The following is a 15,683-nucleotide window of genomic DNA, read 5'->3' on the forward strand; positions in this document are numbered from 1 at the left end:
AGTCCTGCGTACCGCAAAAAAAAAAAAAAAAAAAGTTCTCTTGACTTCAAGTCCTGGCTTCCTAACTTCATAGCTGTGTGATATTAAATAAGATGTGACATTAAATGGTTCCTAGGCTCCTTCATTTCTAAAATGGTCATAGAATTCTTATGAGGATTAAATGGAAAAGTATGCTGTGCTACGTCAATTGCATCAATGGACCTCTTAAAGCTATTCCTGTATTCCACACTTTGCTGTCCCCTCCCACCCTGTGACTCTTTTGTCCAGCTCTGCCTTGTGACTTGACCTTGTGATTTTCCTTGGTCAATAAAGAGGTAAAAAATGTGACACAAGCAGAGACTCCAAAATGTGCTTATGTGGTTCAGCTTCCTCTCTTACCTCGCAGGCTTCCCCGGAGAACATGCCTGGGATAGTCTACGGGAGAAGGAAGCAGGTGGAACAGAGCTGAGTGAGTCCAGGTGTCCCAGCCAAGCCTCCAGACATGTGAGGAAGTCCTCCTAAGATCTGGAGAGTTGTCTAGCCAGCACTGTGCTGACCATAGACACTGTGTGAGCCCCATCAAGTCTAGTTCAGGACAGCAGAACTGACCAACTGCCTCTAGACTCATCAACAAAAAGTAATGTTTATTTTGTGTATCTCTGAAGGTTTGTGGTTGATTGTTTCACAACAGTTTTGTAACTGTTGCATATACAGCAACTAATTGACACATACACTTGAAGTGAGATAACAGTGTGCTGAGCATATACTCTGTGTTCAATAAACGGTAGCTCCTCCCCGTACCACCACCACCTGTGTGATGTAAATATCAGCAGGTGTCAATTCAGAACATGCTCTCATTATTACACTGGTTGGGGTGGAGCTTCACTTCTGCTGGGTTTCCAGACAGCATGCTTGTTGACACAGACACACTGCTGACAGCAGTCAATCCTGCTCTAGTCCAATGACCTGTGCACACGCACACAAACACACACACACACAAACACACACCCAATTTAAATAAACGGAGGGTCCCACCATCTGCATTCTTAAATGAGTGCCTGCCTGTTGCAATATAAGGGCCTCTCACAGAAGTCATCACTAAGTCGCATTTTCCGTTCTCTTTAGGTGCCCACAACAGCTCCCACATAGTCCTTTGCCCAGCAGAACTGAGCGAACTACATCATGTCAGGGTCAGCACAGCATAGCTTCTGAAGTAGGTCTGGAGACGGTTTCCAAAGAGACATGTTATTAAAGAAACAATGCCTTTGTCTCAGCAGCAGGGCTAAGTGCTGTTTATTTCTAGATGCCTTCCTGGAACACAGGGGAGAGAGTACAGCTGCATGTCATTCATGGAGTGGCTGAGACTGGATCGGGGTTAGCATTCAGAGGAAATGACCAGGCTCATTCAGGCCTGGCGACATGATGCAATTTTCTGTCCTTGACGAAAAGGAACTCAGTTTTCCTTCTTCATTGGCCCGCAGGGGCTCCAAACTTCAACATTCCTCTTTGTGTGAACTATAGCATCCGTTTCTCCTTCACCTGATCATCTAGGGTTTAAGCATTTTTTGATTTCTCCATAGAAATGTTTCCCTTGTTCTACGTTCCCTCTCTCACTCTGTTCCTTCTGATCAAGATAAGTACAGCCAAGTGGCTCAGACCACAGGCTCTGGGAAAAAACCTGCATCAGTTAGAATCCCGTTTTGAACACTTAATCTCTGTCCTTGGACAGTTCCCTTCTTCAAGACTCCTTTCATTATAATAATAGTACATGAAAAATAGTAGTTACATTATAGGTATGGTTTATGAAACAAATGAAATAATTCACCATTAAGTATTTCACCTCAGGATTTGACAAAGAGCAAGCATTAAGTAAATACTTGTTCCTATTCTCTCATTATCGTCATCAATTTTTTTTTGTATTATTATTCAGACTGAGACCTAGTATTCGTTCCTCTAAACAACTCTTCAATTCTTCACCTCTATCTGAATCTACCCTCTTAACCCTCCTATATAAATCATGTCAGAAGCATCTCAACTAGCCTCACCAGCTTTTCTCTCTTCTCTCTGATACTTTCCACTGGCACACCATTTCTCCTAGGATAGCTCTCATCCTTTGTTACGTGACGTATTAATTTCCTAGGGCTGCCTTAGCAAAGTACCACAGACTGAGTGGCTTAAACAACATAAATTACTTTTCTCACAGTTCTGAAGGCTAGACATATGAAATCAAGATATCAGCAGAGGGCTTCCCTGGTGGCGCAGTGGTTGAGAGTCTGCCTGCCAATGCAGGGGACATGGGTTCGTGCCCCGGTCTGGGAGGATCCCACATGCTGCGGAGCGGCTGGGCCCGTGAGCCATGGCCGCTGAGCCTGCGCGTCCCGAGCCTGTGCTCCACGACGGGAGAAGCCACAACAGTGAGAGGCCCGAGTACCAAAAAAAAAAAAAGATATCAGCAGAGTGTCCATGCTCCTCCTGAAACCTGTAGAGGAATCCTCCCAGTCCTCTTCCTAGCTTCTGGTGACTTCCCACCATATTTGATGATCCTTGCCTTGCAGATGCATCATTCCAACCCCGCACCATCACATGGTATTTTTGCAGTGTTGTCTTCTTATAAGGATATCAGACATATTGGATTAGAAACCCACCCTACCCCATTATGTCTTCATCTTCACTAAATTACATCCACACTAATTATACTTCCATATAATGTCACATTCTGAGGTACCTGGCTTAAGACTTGAACTTATCTTTTTTGGGGGGTGGGGAGGGGGACACAATTCAACCCATAAAACACGTCTCTTTAGGATTTCCTCCACTTACATCTCAGTCTCTGTCTCTCACCAGTCTCCACACTATCCGTTCTGGCCACACGAAACTTTTAAAAGTAAGTTGATTATACAGTGTCCTCTCTGCTGCCTTGGAGCCTTTCACGGGCTGTAAGCTCTGGCCAGAACAGAGCTTAGAGCCCTCCCCTAGCTTATGCCCAATGCCCTCCCCTAGTTTTTTCCTAGCTAAGGTTTACTTATTCTTAAGATCTCAAAGTTGTCATGACCTATTACGTGAAACCTCACTTCACACCCATTAGGATGGTTATCGTCAAAAAGAAGAAACGGAAGAAAGGAAGGAAAGGAGGAAGGAAGAAAATAACAAGTATTGGTGAGGATGTTGGCAAGAAGAAATTGGAACTCTTTTTCATTGCTGGTGGAGATGTCAAATGATGCATCCACTGTGGAAGACAGTAAAGCCATTCCTCAAAAAACTTAAACACAGAATTACCTTATCATACAATGATTCCACTTTGGTTATATACACAAAAGAATTAAAAGCAGGGACTTAAACAGATATTTACATAACAATGTACATAGTAGCATTATTCTCAATAGCTAAAAGGTGGAAATAATACACAACTATCAGTGGACAAATGGACAAACAAAATGTCATATATATTATAATATATAGTATATATATATATATATAATGTAATATATATATATATATACACAGCCACATATAGACATATATACATACACATACACACACTGGAATAGTATTCAGATTTAAAAGGAATGAAATTCTGATACATGCTACAACATGGATGAAACTTGAAGCATTATGCTAAGTAAGACAGATACAAAAGAACAAATCTTGTATGACTCCACTTACATGAGGTACTTAGAGTAGTCAAATTCATAGAGAAAGCGTGTAGAATAGAGGTTACCAGGAACTGGGTTGGGGCGGACAGCATAAGGAGTAACTGTTTAATGGATACAGAGTTTCAGTTTGTGAGGATGAAAAGTTCTTTAGATGAATGGTGATGATGGTTGAGAACAATGTCAAGGCACTTAGTGCCACTAAATCACACACTTAAAATGGTTAAAATGGTAAGTTATATGATGTATATATTATACTACAAAAAAATACCCTAAAAAAAAACCACAAGAGAATGTATTCTACCTATGCATCCAGTGGTATCTGCATAATTTATTTTTTTTAATTTAACCAACACAAAGATAATGCATCTGTACGCTGATCACTGATCTAAGCACTATGTAAATAAGAGCTCGTTTAATCTTAATACCTTATGATGTAAGTAATATTATTATACCTATTGAATGGATAAATACACTGAAACAGAGAGGCAAAGCAATTTTCCCAAGGTCAGCAGTCCCTAGGTGGCAGAGCAGGGTTAGAGACAAGCATTAGGGACTCAGGCTCTGGAGTCTGGACACTAAACTCTCACAGCTCAGATCGTGTTCATCACCTCCATAATCACGATGTTCAGGGGATCTAAGTTATGTGCACAGTACAGTCAATGCCACTTTATTTTTTAGGAGAGCTCTCAGATCAACCCCATCCTATAATCTATTCCTGTTACATGGCTGATTCCTATAATTTTCATATTTCTTACTGAAATGAAAGGATCTCTCACTAGTTTTGGAACATTTTCTGTCATTTCTTAGTTTTGTGTTTTTGTCCACAGAATTGGTCCTAGTTACCTTATTTCTCTGTAACAAATTACTGTCTAACTTTTTGTACTATAAAACAGCCATTTGGCTTTTCTCAAGACTTTGGGGTCAGAAACCTGGAAAGGCTTGGTTGGGCAGCTTGTCTCTGATCCACACGGGATCCATGTGGGACATGGCTGGACAGTACTCTTCCAAGGTGATGGCTTCTGATTGCACTTGTCTGGAACCTCAGAGCTTCTTGGCATTTCTCTCTGTTTCTGTCTCTCCATATGTCATCTCAACATTCTAATATAAGATAACTTTACTGGTTTGGGCTACTCACAACAAGGGAGTCTCAGGGATGTCATACCTTTTACACAGTGACTGGCTTCTAAGAAGCAGAAAGAAGTCACCTAAACAGTTAAAGTCCCCCCCTAAGAACTAGCATAGCATCATTTCCGCCGGATTCTAGTTGTCAAAACAATCACCCATATTCAAGTAGGTAAAGAGATAGTCTCCATCTCTTGTTGGAATCATTGCAAAGTCATATTGCAGAAGAGCATGTGGAATGGGAGATATCATTGTGACCATCTTTGTAAAGTGAAAATCCTTGTTATCTTTATCTAGCTGGAATCAGATAGATAGTTTTTTTTTAAATTTATGGATTCGACAATACTCTATCACAGTCAATCATGTAAGTAGCAGAAGCTCAATTTTAACTAATGATTAAAAATAGTATGTACTGGTTCAGGTACTGAAGTACAGAATGGGCAGGGACAGCTTTTTGCTTATTTCAAGTATAAGTCCAGAAAGTCAGATACCCTTCGTACTCTTTCCTTCTATTACCTAAATTTTTCTCTCTGTGCTGGCTTCAGTATTTCACCAGAATGGGAAAGAAGCATAAGACTATTAGAAATATATTATTGAATTTTAAGGAGAGATTCCAGAGATGGAGATGAATATCTGAGTATCATCTACATAGAAACAGATAATTATTGACGATGTGGAAATGAGTGAGTTCTTTAAAGAAGGTAACAGGGCTAAAGAGAAGAAAAGAAGGAGCCAGATCAAAGTGAGAACTTAACTTTCAGGATACAACGTTTGTTTTGTGGTTGGGTGTGTGTGTGAGTGTGTACATATCTGGTCAGGGAAAGATTTAATAAGCCCTTTACCAGAGTAACTAGTAATTACTGGCAGTTGCTAGTGGTAATATTAGAGTAAAAACAACCCCTGCCTTACCTGTGTCAAAGTAAAGCTGTAACCCTAAGAAAGGAATGAGGTAACTAACACATTGTTTGGTGGGAAAAGATTTTGGAGTTGGACTTAGGGGACATCTCTCTAGCTCTCCATCTTCCACAAGTGGGAAAGGTGGTCGGGGACAAGCTTTCTAACTCCTTTGGGTTATCTCTTAAAGATATAAAATGAGGGCTTCCCTGGTGGTGCAGTGGTTGAGAGTCCACCTGCCGATGCAGGGGATGTGGGTTCGTACCCCGGTCCGGGAAGATCCCACATGCCGCGGAGCAGCTGGGCCCGTGAGCCATGGCCGCTGAGCCTGCGCATCTGGAGCCTGTGCTCCGCAACTGGAGAGGCCACAACAGTGAGAGGTCCGTGTACCGCAAAAACAAAGCCAAAAACAAACAAAAAGATATAAAATGAGGAGATTGAACTATATGGATGTCAGAGGCTCTCCTAATTCTAAAAGTCTGTGCATTATAAAAATGCTTTTGCCAAGTATACAAAATATTACAGAAAACAAGATTTTATGAGTTTTAAAGGTTGATTTATTCAGAGTGTCTGTCTACATGGATCAATTTCATCATATAAATGTCAACCATTCCATTTTTAGTTTAGTTTTAGTACTGTACTTCCACCAGGTCCACAAGGCCACAGCCAAGTGGAAACCACGTTAAGTATCATGGAGGGGGAAACTACAGATGAACCCTACTCATGCAGCTGCAGTGGTCATGACAAGATTTGGGTTAATAAAAGGTTTGTAAATGTAGTTGCTGTTTAATTGCATTAAAAACACGTGCTTTTTCAAAGATCCCCAGGGTGACTCTTTTCATAAATAGCAAGCACCTTTTGTGATATGAATTCTAATGGCTTAATTAACGTTTTGCAAACTCAGATTTTGACTTTTCAAGCATTCTTAACACTCAGCCTACCTTTATTGCATAGTCAAATATTTCTATTTTATTTCTTCCATAGGATAATTTGATATGCAGGTTGATACCTGACAAATAGATCAGCCAGACATATTTTGTCAAGTGGAACCTTTACTTCAGTTCTCTAAATTGATGTTCAAATTCATTAGTTAATTGCCTCAATATCTGCTGGACTTTGACAGCCAGGCTGTTTTCTACTTCTTTTCACTGCTTCTTTCTAGTCAGTCATTTAATCAGCTTCTGCCTGGTTTACTTATACTTTCATCATTTCCTTTCTTTTAGCTAAATTCATATGTGCATATTTTGCTGATTTTAAAAGAAATTAATTCTTGTTATAAGATATTTTAAAGTTACCGCTGTGTATAAAGTAAAATACAAATTATTTTATGCTCTCACTCCTCAAGCCCCTTAGACAGTCACTGTTCAGTTTGGCATATAGTCTTTCAAACTTTGCGTTTTAAAATGCAACATATTATATTAATTTTTATACATAACCACATTATTTTCCAATATTATATAGCATCCCATTGAATGATTTTCAAATCATTTATTAAATTAATAACCCAATTTTAGTTATATTGCCTGTTGTCATTTTTTTCTCATTTCAGACAATGTTGTATTGAACATACTTAACCAGTGGTCTCTCCAGATACTTAGGATAGTTTCCTAGAATTAAAATTCTTGATTTACATAATATGCATACTTAATGTTAATCTGTATTGCTTTATTTTCCTCTAGGGAATTACACTCAGGAAAAGAAAGAAGTGTATGAGGATGTTTGTTTGACCACATCCTTGATAAACACCTGGCCTTATGAATCTTTTGATAAATGTCTTTCTCTTTCTCTCTCTCTATTTTTAGCATGGCTAAACCTATTTTCATATTTCTGTGGTTATTTATAGGGTACTCTTGATGAATATATAATGCCTTTAGGTTTTCTCATCCTGGTACATTCTACCTTCCACACATAACACAATTAAAAAATAATTCAAAGCCATTGGGGTCAAATCTTTTGAAGGCATCTCATAATGAAAAAAAAAAATCAAGTTCAGTGCCCTAGGTCTCACATTTGAGACTCTCTTGCAATGGGTCCTACTCATTTTTCCAAACTTACTTCCTGCTCTTTTTCACTATTCCAGCTTTAAGGCTCTTCCTCATCTTTAACACACACTGTGCATATCACTACCATTTGATATTCAGTTGTTTATCCTTCAAAGGCTTATTTCTCCCATAAGGCTTTCCTGACTATCTCCAGCCCAAGATGAATTCCTCCAGCACTTCCTCTCATAGCACTTAAAGCTGACACCATTCTCTTTAGGACCCAATTTAGTAGCACCTGCATTTCTCCTCTTCCTTCCAAAAGCAAACAGTTCCCTCTGGGCCAGGATGACATTTTATTCATTTGCATATTCTTTCAATTCATATAATGGAGTTTAGAACACTTTAAGGACTCAATAAACATTTGTTGAATGGTCTACCCATTTCTAATCCTTTGCTTTCACCTACTCCCTCAAAAGTTAACTCCTTGTCACTTCAGGTTTGAGCTAGTTGGTAGGTAGTATTTTCAGATGCCTTTGTACTTCTGTTTCTCTTTCCTCTTCTAATTCACTGCATGCTTTCAGATCACAAAAGTGATCATGGAACACGAGACTGAACAAAACAAACAAGTGACTAAATGAATGAATGAATATTTACCTGTCTGACCACCATAAGTATTTGGGGAATGGGTACATGAACCAAAAATAGTCTTTCGCCCCTGGGACTCTTCTGCCTGGAAATATTATCTTTCCTTGGTTGTCATGGTACCAGAAGAATGCAAATCAGGGTGTCAGTAGCACTCTCCAGGGCTCCATGGATGGAACCCACTTAATAATATAGAAGAGCCAATAAATAGAGAAAAAAAGGTGTGAGAACAAGCATATTGGACAAATTATTTGAGCCCTAGGTCAGAACATGCTTGCTCTCTTTCCTCTGTACTTTCATTTATGGGAATCTCAGAACTGGCTTAATATGTTTGAATTCCTCTTCAACATGTAGAGCTATTTCTAATAAGAAACATTATTCCTTTATACTTCTTTGCCTGTGGCCAATCTGAAACTTTACCTTTGGTTTTTTTTTTTTTTCTTAATTTACCAATTTCTAAAACCTAGGTTAAGATCTCCCACCCATTATGAAATCTTCCTCAAGCTTGCCCACTCACTGTTTCTCTGAATGCTTGGGAAAGAGGAGAGCGTTCTGTGAAGCACTGTGCACTTGATTGGGAGACTGGAATGGAAGGCAGAATAAAAAAAACAAGAATAGTTTAAGGAATGTCCAAAAAAAAAGAAGACAAATGGTTACAAAAATTATAGCACATTTGTTCTTAGGCTATTATCTACATATTTAACAATGATGAACACTATATAATAAAGAAATGCTCTTGAGATGTTTAGCAAAGCAGAGCACAGTGTTGCAGGTATATCATAATTACAATGTAAAATAATGGGTATTAACTTAAAACTGGCAAAAAAGGTAGAAAAATAATTTACTGGTTTTAGTGTGTGGGATTACGGGTGAGTTTTTTTCTGTAAATATTTACATTACTTTTACAACTTAAATAAATAAAATGTTTTTCCCTCTATTTTCCCAATTTTCTACTGTGTGTGTGTGTGTGTGTGTGTGTGTGTGTGTTTATGTGTCAGGTAAAGGTCCAAGGCAGAAGGTGTGGACCCACTACCTATTGTAGCATCTTAGTAAGATTCTGTCATCTTTGGTCTCAACTTCACCATCTGTAAAATGATGGTGAATGAAACTGATCCAGGGTTCCAAATGCAAAAGCCTACTTTTTGGGACTTCCCTGGTGGTCCAGTGGTTAGGACTCTGAGCTTTCACTGCCAAGGGCACAGGGTTCAATCCCTGGTCGGGGAACTAAGATCCCACAAGCCGCGCGGTGTGGGCAAAAAACAAACTAACAAAAAGAAAACAAAGCCCAATAAACAAAAGCAAAAAAAAACCTACCTCAGAGAATTACCATGAGGTTTTTTGTTTTTTTCGTTTGTTTGGTTTTTTAAGCCTACTTTTCTTAATCTAAGCACATTGTGTGTATCAAAGTGTTTGCTTACTAAACTGTCAGGGCTATTCCTTGCTTTCCCAAACTATAAGTCTACTCCCATGTTCTTGATACACATGAATCACTCATGCTACCCTCTGCCTTTTTATAGAGAAACATATTTCTGCCTCAAGGATATAAGCAGGGCAAATGTGTTCAATTCTGGATACTTAGACCAGGCTTCAGTGTTGAGGAGGTGATATAGAAGTTACAGTAAACTGGACTACAGTACAGACTGCAGTAAACTGGAGCATCTGGCTTTGGCTTAAAGGAGAAAGCAACTGCTCATCTTCAGCTGACAACTGCCAAGCCAGAATGTTGGCTCAGAGGTGTTTAATCTTCCAGTTTCATTGGAGAAACCATGAAAATCTGGATTTTTTTGTTTGTTTTTTAGATGTTATGTATTAACTCAAATTACAATAAAACAACCTTTAGAAGTCATATAAAACCCATTTTGGGGATAAATCGACTCCTTGAGCCATGAATTTGCAATCTCTTGGCTAGATAAGATGTAAAGGTTCTTTTAGTTCTGTGACTGATTAGAAATTAATTGGTCTTTATTTCCATGGTTTGGTTTTATTACCCAACATCCCTTGCATCTCCCTTTGTAAAAATCCCATATTTTATTTGGAAATGGACATCTTTCCTCCATTCTGAGTCTAAATGTTCCATTGAAGTTTGAGTCCATCTGTAACTCTAAGGGTGGCTTAGGGGAATCAAATACTGTAATTCAATAGCAAAATTGTTTCAGGTATAGACACATGGCCCAAGCCAAGCCAATGAGAGACAAAGGGACTCAATTCTGGGACATTTTAAAATGTTATTAAGAAAGGAGATCCTCTTTTCTCTGCTGGACAGGGACTAAGAAAGCAGTAGTCCTGAAAGATACTGGAAGCAATATTGGAACCATGGGGCAACAAAACTAAGAGAACAGAGTCAAAATAGAGGAAGCAGAGACAACACACTTGGGAGGGAAATAATGGATATTCATTATGTTATTTGTGCTCCTATATCCAGCATATCTGAAGCTGGTAACTTTGGATTTTCTATCATGGATCCATTAAATCTTTTTAACCTAAGCTAATTTGCATCTGAGTTTCTATTAATGGCAACAGAAACTCCAAGCTGCTACACAGAGGGAATTGAGGTGAGATGGGAAAACTTCCTTAGTCCTGAATTTCTTCACTGCTTACACTCAAAATAAATAAATAAATAAATAAATAAAAGACCATAATAACAACACTCTTTCTCCACCCTCCAGGATGCTGGATGTCTTTACTGAAGCATGGCTAGGCATAATGTCACCATGTCCCAGCACCATTTCCAGAGGTTACTCTTTTGAATAAACATTGTCAGCACCTTCTTTTTGTACGGTGGAAAATGGAATGTTATTTTTCTTTCATCCCTGTTGCCATATTCCCCTGCGGAACCCTTTCAATTTAGTGAAGTAGAGAGGGACCTGGCAGTTTGCGTCGACTCTTATGAATGGGGTGCTTGAAATACCAGAGTCAATGACATGAGAAGCAGGGCTTCATTACTCCTCAGCTCACCCGGACTCAGGCTTCCCAGGACCCAGTGATAGTTTGCTGCCAGAAAGATCGATCTGAATTTCAATGTGTCAAGTCTCTCTGGCTGAACGTTCCATGTTTCAGGCTGCAAATGGCTTTTAGAAATCTTTTGAACAACCCAGTGACTCAGCTCTCTACCCTCTACCACTGCCTAACACTAAATTGGATATAGTTATTTCCAAGTTGTAATAAATGAAGGAACAGGTGGTCTAAGGAACAGCACAAGTCTGCAATGACAAAACATCCAATAAATAAGTACCTTTCAACAAGACCATTCACTTTAGATGAGGCAACATGGAGAAGGTGAGGAACAGAGCATCTGGCCTCTGAAAGCCAGGTTTAAGTCTCTGCTCTACCCTTTCCTGAATAAGTAAAGTTGACAACACTGCCAAACCTTTTTCCAGACTCATAAAGGCTGATATGATCCTCACCAAATGAGAATGATAATGATGCCTACCTTCACAAAACTGTGATCTATATATTTCATTACATTGGGAGCTATGTAATTCATTACATTTCATTACATTGGGAGCCAGTGTAATTGGGAGCTACATTACATTCACAGCCATTTTGTAATGAAGAATTAGGACTAAGAAAGGGAAAATTTATTCATTCATTCAACAAGCATTTAAGATGGACCTTAACAGTTAAAAAAAAAAAAGTAGCATCTGCAGTCAGAATACCTAGATTCATATTCTTTTTCTAATCATTATTAACTATATGACCTAGGGTTTAATTTCTCGTGCCTTCCCTTTCTTTTCTATAAAAGGATCTACCTCACAGGCTTACAGTGAGAGTTTATGAAATTAAAATTATTACATTTTCAGGACTGTGGCAGTCACACAGTGAGCACCTAACCAGTTTGTATTATTACTGTTACTGATATTGTTATTGTTTAGTCACCTGTACTTTGTAACGTTTCAGACATAGTGCTTAAGAAAAGAGCGTAGAATGTGACCGCTTTGAGCTGAGGTTCTGAATTTTATCTTTTCACTCTCTAGCTCTGGGTCTTTGGGCAAATCATTTCACCTCACTATGTCTTGGTTTTCTCACTTCTAAAACTGGAATAGTAATAGCACACTGTTTATAGGGAAGATATGAAGACTACAAAAGAGGTATTTCATGTGAATCACTTAGTAGAACACCTAATATGCAATACATCATACTCAGTTATTCTTACTATTCTTGCCATTATTAATGGCTTTTTCAAAGTCATATAGGAAATCAGAGGCATAAATGGGGAATCTGTTCATATCACTACTTGTGATACTTTGTCTTGACTCCAAACCCCACATTGTTGCCATTACACCATATTGTTTCTCTTTCAAGAAGATGAACAGCAGAGCAAAGCCAAAGGCAAGTTTAGATTTATTCTACTGTCATTTCAAACATAGTGCAGGGTGCCATATCTCTTTGAAATGTATGTATGTTTTAAAAGAAACAAAAAATAGCTATAATAAACACCAACTGCTTACAAAGTAAATTGTGCTAACCCCTCTGCTCCCCATTTGCAAACATATTTGGATTACATCTGGAACAAAATCATTAGTGGCAGGAAGACAGATGTTCTTCAAAGTTCGGGTGTGCATGTAGACATCAAATATTGATATTGATGTTATTTACTCATTTGATTCTTTACTCTTTTCCAAAAAGATGGATTCTGAGCTTTTTCAAGATTCATTTCTTCTTTCTTTGGTTCCCAAGGTGACAAATCAAAATTTACCCCAGGAACTTGCAAAGTATATCACAGTGGAAGAAATCTGTCAGACGTGGAATAATATTAATAACTAGTATTGTGTAGTTGTCAATCAGCATAGTCTTTTCTCAGAAATAATTTAAGGATCTTCCTCAAACCAAAGCAGTGTGTATACAGTGACGGAAGAATAATGCACACTGCTAATAACAGACTGAGGAATATAGTGCATTTTACTCTAGATTTTAATTTTAAATATAATTCATTAAAGTAAAATGAGAATCTCATTGGGTTCACTTTGAAGACATATATTTAAGGGAGAGAATACATGCAATATGATAGTCTATTAAAAAAGCGCATAATGTTCCATGGATGATACAAACAAATAGGAAATTTTATGAGGGTGGGAATAGAAGATATGAGGCAATGTCCTTGACCTATATTTGTTGAAACTGCTGTAAAATCCCATATTTATTTAATGGAATACACAGGAATTTGTTTTACCCAGAGATAGTTAATTACTGAAAGTGAAAAAGGCTTTCTTCTCAGCAGGAACATAATAGTTATATTTCTTGGTAGAGCCCATTTTCAGAATGCAATATAAATTTATCTGTGGACACTAATCAATATGTTCTCCATGTCTTCTCTGCTTTTCTAGAGAAGTGGATTCAAACTCATATAATAAAATGCTTTGAAAGCCAGGGAGGAAAGAATAGGAGTAATGTCCAGTAGAGTAGCTGTTATACACTGAATGTTTACATCACCATAAAATTTATATGTTGAAATCCTAACCTCCAATGTGATAATGATACCGAGCAAGGCCCTGTGGGGATCCTGGGCACAAAAGCCTTTCTGTGTCCCCCATTTCTTGATTACAGGAAATAGGCTTCATTAGGTCACCATGACCTTCCCTGAGTTCCAATGGGCAGATTCAAGCAATTGTTAATTAGGAAAGGGAGGGGATGTGAGGCAAGTCATTTTTAAAATTATGCATTATATGTTTTCTTTTGTACATTTACCCATGCTGTCACTGCATTTGGAGTACATTTTCCACTCCTTTCTTTATGTCTAATGTGTGCCAATCTCAAAGTTCCAGCCTAAACTGCACTCTATTTATAAAGCTTTCTCTAAATTTCCCACTAGAGTTAGAATTTCCTTTATCTTTGCTCTCAAAGCACTTTATCTATTCCTATATTTTTTAAGATTTAGCAAGTTAGATATGAATTTTTTGCTTACATGCTTATGTTTCAAATTCATCTTGTGGACTAAGAATGTCACCTGCCATATCAGGAGACAAAGGATGTTGTGGCCATCGAGCTTTCAGCCACTGCAGCCACCCCCACCTGTGTACCCTGAGGGGATTCAGGATGGAGAAAAACATACTGGCCCTAGATAGTTAAGGTGCATATCAAAGGAATGATTTCACTGAGCCCAGACTCTTGTATCTTCTCATACATAGAAAAGCACTAAATTCATTAACTTGAGATGTCTGGTTTTCTTTAATTAACAGTAATCTTTTGATGTTCCGACTACCTGGTCTTTGTTGCAAAAACTCCTATATGTCCTGGCTCCTCCCTTACCTCTTCAAAGCAGTCCCTCAGAGCTGAGAGGCTGTCTTCCAGGCTTAAGTTCTCAGTTTTGTCCACCGAATAAAGCATAATTCTTAACTTTTAGGTTGTGCAATTTTTTTTTCAGTTGACAATTTGTAACTTCCCCCAACAAGAGAGCCCATGATTTATTCATCTTGCTCAACATGGCACACGAATAGATATTCAACAAAACCTTACTGGGAGAAAGAATACATGTTATTTGTTTCTATATTTTAAGCCTCTTACATCACCTAGCCTAGTGCCTAACATGTAACAGGAGCTAAGTGAATGTTAGGTAAATATTGATATTTGAATGTTGACCAAAAAAAGTCAATTTTATTGTTTCACAAACTTTATGATTAGGGAAAGCCATTTTTTTTTTTTTTGGCAGTACGAGGGCCTCTCAATGTTGTGGCCTCTCCCGTTGCAGAGCACAGGCTCCAGACACACAGGCTCAGCGGCCATGGCTCACGGGCCCAGCCGCTCCGCAGCATGTGGGATCTTCCCAGACCGGGACACAAACCCGTGTCCCCTGCATCGGCAGGCGGACTCTCAACCACTGCGCCACCAGGGAAGCCCAAGGGAAAGCCATTTTTTGTTTTTCATGATTCAGTTCACAAAACTAGCCCTTTCGGATTTTCTGTCTTTGACCTTCTCATATCTACTTCCAATAGACTTTTTATTCCCCAGAAATATTTATAACTCAAAGAAAATAATGCCCCAGGATGACTAATTGTGTATAAATGAGAAGAACCCAATATGGTCTTTCTCACCCCCAATCTAGTGCCAAGTGCTTTCTCCTGTAGCCCATTTTACTCAAAACACAAAATAATTGTATTAACTGGGGGCTTGGGGGAAGGGGTGATTTTTTTAAATTATTTAAAAGAAATGTTAATTTGCTATTAAATCTCTTGTTGAAAGACTAATAGCTTAATGAACACATTAAACATGTGCAAATTAGGTTTTTTTGGAATGCATTACTTAGTTTCAGATTGAGAGGGGTGATGTATCATCGTCATCTCTGCAGGAATTAATGAGGCATTAGGCCATCTCCTGTCATGGAGGCCAGACTTATGAACAATCTGCCTATTTGCACATGTGAACCTTGTCCCGTTCTCTCTCTCCACCCACCGCATACATCTTTTCTGGGCCTCCT

Source organism: Aethalodelphis obliquidens, unplaced genomic scaffold (assembly GCF_003676395.1).
Source record: "Aethalodelphis obliquidens isolate GAN/ISIS:26980383/991018 unplaced genomic scaffold, ASM367639v1 scaffold7, whole genome shotgun sequence".
Lineage (NCBI taxonomy): Eukaryota > Metazoa > Chordata > Mammalia > Artiodactyla > Delphinidae > Aethalodelphis > Aethalodelphis obliquidens.